Below are 9,831 nucleotides of genomic sequence, written 5' to 3'. Positions count from 1 at the left end.
ACCATCTGCGTGCTTATCACTCTCCTCTCTCTAACATTATGCGAATATATTATTTCTGGCGATAATATATATAGTGTTTTTTAACATATTGAACAGTATGCTAGGTTGCCGCTGTAAAAACGAATGAGTAAAAGCGCGCGCACTCCGGTCAGTTACACGCGCGCTTTCATTCTTTCATATGCCTTTTCAGTAGTAACCAGTGGTAACCAGGCATACTGCTCAATATGTTGACGTAACATGCTGTACATAGGAATATTTGACGGCCACTTTGATGTCCTTCAACAAAATGTCTACGCGTTAAACTGAAACTCCTGCTTCAGCCCAGGATCCACTTTAGAAAACGTATCATTTTTATATGTACGAATTTATATGTTGAATATCGTTTCGTTACTTGGGCTCGTGGTATTGCTTGTGAAATCACATGAACGATTTCTTGGAACCCATAACGATTCGTTATATGCAACTTGTAAACTTAATTACGAGATCGAATGAATGGAAGAGAAAGAATGTATGATTTTTCCAAGATATCCATATTTTCTGTCCTTAATTCACACGGGATTGCATAAATGCATGAAAAAATACAGCAGAAGAGATGTTTCTTTTAATTGTCAGAGTAAATGAGTATTTTTCTTGATTTAATGCATGCTTAACTCCTCGATTATCCGTTCATAGGTTCGCATCGTTTGTTATTCATCTACCTTTATCCATAAATATGCAATAACGCACGAGAAAGACCTTGTCTGACTCGGTGTTTTCTCAGTGTTCAAGTCCACGCAAGCGTATGTACTTAATTTACGTTTCTTTTATGTTTTAGGAACGACAGCTTCAGAAACATTTGTTTTCGAAATGGTACAATCAGAACCATTTGCTTCAGAAACGATCAACTCAGAAACAAGCAATTCAAGAAAGTCCGCATCTGATATGTTTATCTCGGAAACGTTAAAAATAGAATTGCCTGCTTCAGAAATGATCTTCACGTTTGATTTAGAAATGACCGACTTAAAAATAACAATCGATTCAAGAAAGTATGTTTTTAGGACGCCCGCTCCTGGAACATCCGCTTTTGAAACGCGTTTTTCAAATGATAAGTGTAGGACACTATCGGACGATAATTCTTATGTAGACCCTTGAATGCCACCGCCAATGGAATGAACATCCTGAAAAAAGCCGCGTAAATGTACTCTATACCCAAATCGATTTTATATAATCACAGGCTTATCCACGATTCTATGCGAGAGACGCACGGAGTGCAGTGTAAAGAGTATATACAATTGTTTATTAAATAATATAGGCGATTCTTTAGCTTCGGTATAATAAAGGAAGATTTTCTTCTCGAATAAAATCTGTCTCGAATTGTCATTGTGATTTCGATTGCATGTACCAATAGCAATCTTACAAGTCACTTTTCCGTTTTAGATACAAAAAATATATCGTATTGATATGCATAAACCTACATGAATGAATTCGTATCGTTCCATTGACTGGAACTCGTAATGTTGCATATGAAATTGCATGGTTCGATTTCTTGGGATCCGTTAAGATTCGTTGTTTGCAACTTATAAACTTAATTACAAGATTAAATGAACAAAGAAGAAAGATGTACAACTTCTCCTAGGTACCTATGTTCTCTCTTCTTAATTTGCTGGGGATTTGTGACAAATGAAAAAAAATTACACTGTGGAAGAGACGTTTCTTTTAATTGTCTGCGACTGTGCGAAGGTTCCTTTTGATTTGTCATACGCTAGGTTTATTTGATCGATGGTTCGCTGTAATTATTGCCTTTCTTCACGGAGAATAATGCGCGCGGAAGAAGACTATCGGACTCGTTGCATTTTAATGTCCGAGTCCGCGCAAGCACCGTATACTTTATTCGCATTTCCATTGTGTTTCAGGAACTGCAGTTTTAGGAACGTTTGTTTCAGTGAGGCGCGGTTTAGAAAGGATAAAATTAGGATCGCTCGCTTCAGAAATAACCGATTCAGAAACGATCGATTCAGTAAATCAAACTTCTGAAAACCTACCTTAGAAACGTCAAAATTAAAGCTGTTAGCTTCAGAAACGGCCAGTTTAGAAACAATTGATCCAGAAAGTCCGCTTCAAGAACATCCGCTCCTAGAATGCCCACTTACAAAATTATCGTTTCTAAAACATATTTTCGAATCGGATAGTATCGGAAACGTATTTCGAAAAATATGATGAAAGCCATTCATTATGTCGTCGACGGGATGACCCTGAAGAAAGCCGCGCAGAGATACGCTATATCCAAATCGACTTTATCTATACAGCAGAGAGCTCATCCCCAATTCTAGACGAAGGACCTACAACAAGAAGCGATGTAAAGTACACGCGAAAATTTAGTGAACGATATATTTCTTTAGCTTCGACGTAACGAGGAAGATTATCTTCTCGAACGAAAAAGATCTTCCTCAATCGCACACAATTTTGCACCTATTTTGTCTACCATAAACTAAATCTTAAATTTATATTATTAATTGAATTTTCATTGTAATTTCGAATACAAGCAATAGTAATCTTATCGGCTACATCAAGACATACAGAAGCAAATTTGAGAATCTGGAGCGGATTGAAAAGTATAAATGTTTGAATTTCGGCAAAGTGTACCAGTTGGAGGATCACCTCGTAAAACATATGAAAACCTCTTGTGGTCAGAAATGTGTTTGTACTGCAATTATAAAACTTAACGCATATTCACCATAATGATACACATGAAGACTAAGCATTCGGTTTAATGACAATTGATTTCACGACGTTTATATCCAAAGCACATTTGACATTATCATATTCAGCGGCGGATTTGAAACTAATGATGCTGAAGCATCTGCTTATTCAAACTCTTGATGGACTCATTGTTTCAGTCCAGAATCCGCCTACGATTTCGGAAACGTATCGTTTCTAAACGTACAAACTTTCCATTTAGAAGATAGCTCCATCTTATAATACTTTGTAAACCTATTTGTTATACATTTAAAGTATTATAAAAATTAAGTAGGGATACCGTAGCATTTATGATTATTACTTCTTAGAAACATTTTCTTAATTTTATTCAGTTCATAAACTTACATAAATTTGTAAACTTACTTGCTATACATTTAAGACATTTAAGAATTATAAAAATTAAGTAGGGATACCGTAACATTTATGATTATTACTTCTTAGAAATATTTTCTTAATTTTTTTCAGTTCATACATAAATGAATGCTAAAATTTTATTAAGATTAATAATAAGTGACCTCTGAAATATTATAATAGTGTGTTAACATTATGCGCCGAAAAAGTCATTTGTCCCGAAATTATATGAATGTATTATTATGTATTTTTTCGAATGTAATAAATAATGATTAATTAATAATATACATACATTATTTATTATATTTATGTTTATACAGGGTATTCTATTTTAACTAAGAAACCCAAATATTTTGAAAACGCCAATGGAAAAAATGTTTTAGACAAAAGTAGTATGATTTGGTAGGGGACATAAGGGGATGGTGCCGTTGGTTTAATCTTTGATAGTCTTTTGAGGGCCACATGAAAGTCACCTTCGATTTTCTAAACGGAAATTCCTACTTTTCATTGCATATTTTTGTCTTATCTCGAGAGCTTCTCAAAACACTATAATAAAATATTTTTGCATTAGGTACTTTTCGAACTATATGGCTTAAATTTGCAGTATCGCCAAAATTAGCACTACTCAAGATAGGTGTAAGGACCCCACGATTTGTAACTCCCGTAGTATTTTCTAATTACAAACCCTGTCTGCTGTGTGTGTGTGTGTGTGTGTCAAAGCAGAGATAAGTATCCCATGGTTCGTCATTCCTATAGTATTTTTTTATTTCAAATTATTCTCTCTACTGTTCTCAACTTGTACTCAATATTCTCTCTACTGGATGTTTTGGGTGCTAAGTTAAAATAGAATATACTGCTAAGTTAAAATAGAATATACTGTAACACTGTACACACACACACGCACGCACGCATGCACGCACACACGCTCACCTCTGAGAAAAAGAGAGAGAGAGAGAGAGAGAGAGAGAGAGAGAGAGAGAGAGAGAGGGAGACAGAGAGATATATCACTTTATAATTTTGGTATATGAATTATTGTAATATTAATATTTGATAACTACTTTGATATTCTTCAATAAAATGTCTACGCATTTTAATCAAAGTTACCGTTGCTAACTCATTGTTTCGAGAGAAGCAAAATTTATTTTTGATTTAGATAATTTATTGTTTTTACATGCAAATTTACGATTTTTATAACTATTTTATAAACCTTTTAGCTATATACCTAATATATTTAAAAAATTGAATAGAAAAAGACTTCTGCGGTCAGAATGCCGTAGCATTTAGGAATATTATTTTTTAGAAACAAATTTTTCACCTTTCATATATATATTTTGAATTCAAATCTTTTTATTGCTGGGAACCCTGATACTGTTCATGGAATCATACGAAGTCCTTGGTATTCTTATCATTATTTGCAACTTATAACATTAATTACTAGATTGAGTAAATAATATAGGAGAAGGAAATACGATTTTCCTTCGTATTAATGTGTTCTCTTCTTAATTTCTTCGAAATAGTAATAAATGCGTGAAAAAAATATTATGGAAGAGACTTTTCTTTCAATTATGTGAATAAGTAAAGGTTCTTTTTAATTTGACGTTATCAAGCGCCTCGGTTATTCAATTGATTTGCGTTTCTAATTATGCATCTATCTTCCCCAACGCAAAATAATGCGCAAAGGAAGAGAACTTTCTCGAACTCGTCGCCTATCAATATTCAAGTCCGCGCAAGCACGCATACTTTATTCGCGTTTCTTTCGTGTTTCAGGAACGGCAGTGTTTTAGGAACATTCGCTTTCAAAACGATAAAATTAGAACTGTCAGCTTCAGAAACGCTTGATTCAGAAACGGCCGATTTAGAACAATCGATTCAGAAATGTTCGCTATAGGAATATCCGTTTTCCAAATGCCTGCTTTTGAAACACGTTTTCGAAGGAATATCGAGGAGTATCGGACACACCTTAAGAAAAAGCTGTTGGAGGCCCTCTGGGCCATCATTCACGGGATGACCTTGAGGGAAGCCTTGCTGATACACTTTGTACCTAAATCAATTCTACAATATTACGCCATAAAGATTTTCCCCGAATTTAGACGAAGATCACGCAAAATGCAATGTAAAATATACGTAATTGTTTATTGAATGATATGAAGGGATTCTTTAGCTTAAGGTTAAGAAAAAAGATTATCTTCTGAATCGAACGAATAAGATATATCTCAATTGAATACACAATTTTGTACTTATTTCGTATCGAAGAATTGGACGTTAAAATTATATTACTAATCGAATTTTTATTGTGATTTCGAACACAGGCACCGTTAACAATCCTACAAGCCACTTTTTAAATTTGATATGCAAGCTTAAAAATCTGAAAGCAATTGACGGAAGACGTCAATGATGGATTTGCCGCAAGTCTTATCAATTCAAGAACAGCCTCGTACGGCACATGAAAGACTTCTGTGGTCAGAAATGCTATGCGCACTGTAGTTACAAGATTTATTGCAAGAATAGCCTGATATTGCACATGAAAAAGAAATATACGGTTAAATAACGATCCATAATAATATATTTGAAGACCAAGCATCAGGTGTAACGACAACCAAATTCATGAGGTTTATATCCAAAGTATATTTAACATTATCGTATCCAAGGGCGGATTTGAAACTAATGATGCTGAAGAATTAGCTTATTTAACCCTTTGAGTACTGAATTATTTGAAGATTTTTATGCCCATGGGACGGATTTAATTTGTCGCTATATGGATTAATATGTAAAAGTAGTACATTTTATGCCCAAGTAAGCAGATGACGAGTATCACTCGTCAAATGTACCCAAAGGCTTAAACTTTTTCTGCCTGACTCGTTGCGCACAAGAATCCTATTTAGACTTCGGAAACGTAACGTGTCTATATATACAAAGTATCCACTAGGAAATGTGACACATTTTATAGTATTTTGAGAACGTTTTAGTTATAAATCTAAAATATTATAAAAAATGAGTCGGGATGGCGCACTATTTCGAAATATTATTATTTAGAAATCAATTTTTTCCATTTATATATATATGTATGTTCAAATTGTATTATGAGTAATTATAAGGAACTTCTGAATTCTTATAACAATACATTAACATTGGACCCCGAAAAAAGTCATTATTCGCATTTCGATATTATATGAATACGTTATTTCACGTATAGAGTATTTCACATATAGAGAAATGTAATAAATAATAATTAATTAATAATATAGATATATGCACATGTATATATTATTATATTATTATGTATATTATTATTATTATATGTATACATATATGTCACTTATATATTATATATTATTTATATATTATATATTATTTATATTGTTACGCCCCAGCCTTGATGCCCGCACTTTTAGCGCTCTGAACGTACAGCTGATTCTCTTGGCAACGAGTCGTAAACAACAGATGATCAGCGTTGACGGATAAACAACGGGTTTGAGAGATTCTCTCTGGGGCGGTCGAGTCGTCGTGACATGCGCGACGGTCTTTAGAGAGAGAGAAAGAGCTTGAGTCTGCATGCACCTCGTCGTTCGTTGTAAAGCTCTGTCCACCAAGGGCTTCCTTGAGTGGCCGACACATATGGAAGTCACATGGTGACAGGTCTGCGCTGTAGGATGGATGTTCTAAGACAGCCCACTGTATATTGGCCAATTTTTATTGTGTTACTGCTGTGGTGTGGGGTCTGGCGTTGTCATGGAGAAGCAACACACTTCTGATCGGAATGCCGCGCCTTTTTGAACGGGCAGCTCGAACTGAAGTTCCTGAGAGATTTCAAGAACAGTTAAGTGCCGATCGCCTTCGATGAGTTCTCGAACAGCCTCGGTGTTCTGCGCTGTGATGCTGGTGCGGGGACGGCGCGAGTGGGCAATGTTTTCAACACGCTCCCGTCCTTTTTTAAATTCGTTACACCACTGCTTTACCCGAGCCCATAAAAAGATTCTTTCCCCGAACTGTGGGAGTAAACGGCGCCGAATTTCAGCAGCATTTACATTTTCGTTGACAAGAAACTGAATAATAACACGTTGTGCAATTGCGGGGTGTACCTCTTTCTCGCTTATCGTAATTGCTGCTGAGAGTAAGAAGCACGTGGCGCGCCAACATTATTACTGTCTTCCACATGACTCCTTTCCACTGTCCAAAACGTTGCATATCCCTCACGCCACCGACGAGCGCGCAATTTAAAAAGGCTCGTTTATATTTGATTCACCCTTGTAACTAACATTATTTGACTTTCAGCTTTGTGTTTCGCTATGCATTAAAATTCTCAGTCATAAGATCAATTGTTAATCGATTATTCTATAAAGCATTTAAAACAGCATCCTATTATGGACCGGATAAATTAGTAGAGCTGCATGAGAAATCAAGACAGCACATGGATACTTGTAAATAATATGTAACGAACATACTGGATTTATTTAATAAATCATGATATATACACTATATATTACGCATTGCTTATTTTATACAAATCTTAGTATAATCTTATTCTGTGTGTGTGTGTGTGTGTGTGTGTGTGTGTGTGTGTGTGTGTGTGTGTGTGTGTGTGTGTGTGTTTCTTTAGTTCCGTAAAGTAGGTTTGTATCACACAAGTTGTATTTGCAGCAATCACATATATGCGTATATTTAGATGGAAATTTATGTGAAAGTAAGTGCGCATGCATTTCTCTATACATCATTCAACCGGTTCACAATTTATTAATGTGACGCGCAAATCTGAATATGTGTGATACAGATCTGTGCATAATAAGAACATAAATATTTTTTTTCTTTGCAGAAACTTTGCAGAATATGACCTCGGCTGCCACACGTCCATTCGATTTCAATCGATCACTAAATGTATTACCTGAATGGATGGACATGTATAAAAATCACAGAGGACAAAAGTATATGTGCGAGCATTATTTCTCAATTACTATAGCTATTTTATTCGGTGCTATGTATGACTACACTTTCGAGGATGGCCTAAAACCAATTATCATAGGAGGAAACAGTCATAAACCATATTAAGCATTCAAAAAGTATTTTTCTGAGATAGTCTTTTTATTTACGAGCCTGACAATGAGATAGCAGCAAGAGAAATATTCCCAAACAGTACAAATGTTCAACAGAAATTGTAGGAACATCCCAGGAATATTCGAATATCTCTAGGATATCCATAGAACGTCTTTTGAACATTTGTGCTGTATGGGATTGTAAAAACAGAGTTTTAGGAGTTAGTAACAAATGACATCGACATCCTACAGTTTTTAAATATTTTTGAACATATTTCGCGATTACTTGCACACGCGTACACTTTCTCGACTCGATTTCAAATGTCCACAACATCACATTGATTCCTTCATACGAGTCTCTCTTTCTCTCTTTCTTTGGGCCTTTAAATATTTAAAATAGTTGTAATAAAATTAAATGCATCTCACACTATTTATGTTAATAGCATCAACAACACAGATATTAACCAACGATTGTTAATCACACAGGTATTAACTACAGAGTTTAAGAATGAATCCATTAATTTGAAGGAATCTGCATACCATTAAACGGATGTTTGCTTGACACGATGGACATCTTCGGGTTAAAAGTACGAAGGCTTACAGGGACATGCAAGTTGTCCGTAGAAAGAATTTGACAATAAGCACAAAGCTTCCCGGCTGGAAAACAAGTAATATCAGGCTTCATCGAAATTCGAGCAACCGTAGTGTCCGGAGAAAAAATCGTTTCCGGAGAATTTCACTCTGACATGTCCGTTCGAGAAGCCCAGACAACGTGCTTACAAAATTTCAGATAACACCTCACGCAAACCGAAAGGTTTAAATAATGCGACGATGGCCGTTGCTTAGGCCAATTTCATAATGTTGCCTGTAATATGTTGCCAGAATATTCGAATATATTGTGTAACCGATAAAGATTTAGAAGCCTTTTGCAATATTTGGAAACGCTACGGATATTTTCTCGGAATAAAAGATGAGTAAATAGTAGTTTTATTAACATCTAGATGGCGAACGACGAATTTCTTAAGATACGAAAATTAAAAATATATATTGCTTTTTTTCTGCTCGTTATATATTAATAACATATTTTGTAGAAATATATATGAAAAATCAGATGATCGTTATATAAGTACGATACAATAAAGTTCCCCGCTCACATAAAATATAATTCTAGAAAATAAAAATTTTAATATTATATGCGAATAATGTCAATCGATTGTTAGTCCATCAAAATATGCCTCTCGTTGTTCTCAAACGTTTACATTATTCTTTACGTCTCTTGCATATTTAGTCGATAACGTATATATGTTAAATATAATCCGTTAGGCTTAATTTTTGCATTGGCAGCTTGAAGGAAAGTAATTAAAAAAACGTTTGTGGGATTTAACTCAATATTGAACAATACATCATTTTAAGGAAATCTAACCTGAATTCGTGCTTGTAACAAAATGTATGGTAGAATCTATAAATTACTACTCGCTATATTTCCCTTATAGGACGATAATACTACTTTCGACGGAAACATTAAACCTAAACATGCCTAACTTATGTCCATCATTTAATTATACAAAGTTGATCGCCTACATTGTTTATAGGTGAGTAATACGAATTTTATATGGTATAACATAGTTTAATATTGAGAGAGAGCGAGAGAGAGAGAGAGGNGAGAGAGAGAGAGAGAGAGAGAGAGAGAGAGAGAGAGAGAGAGAGAGAAACCCGT

At 34.9% G+C, this 9,831-nt stretch overlaps 1 pseudogene; it reads left to right on the top strand.

The window, feature by feature from the left end:
• Positions 1-846: 846 nt before the first annotated feature.
• On the top strand, positions 847-9,509 carry LOC106744042 (annotated as a pseudogene).
• The last annotated feature ends 322 nt before the right edge of the window (positions 9,510-9,831 follow it).

This window comes from Dinoponera quadriceps, unplaced genomic scaffold (genome assembly GCF_001313825.1).
Source record: "Dinoponera quadriceps isolate SergipeBrazil2010 unplaced genomic scaffold, ASM131382v1 scaffold1288, whole genome shotgun sequence".
Taxonomy (NCBI): domain Eukaryota; kingdom Metazoa; phylum Arthropoda; class Insecta; order Hymenoptera; family Formicidae; genus Dinoponera; species Dinoponera quadriceps.
This window is presented reverse-complemented; position numbering and strand designations above follow the sequence as displayed.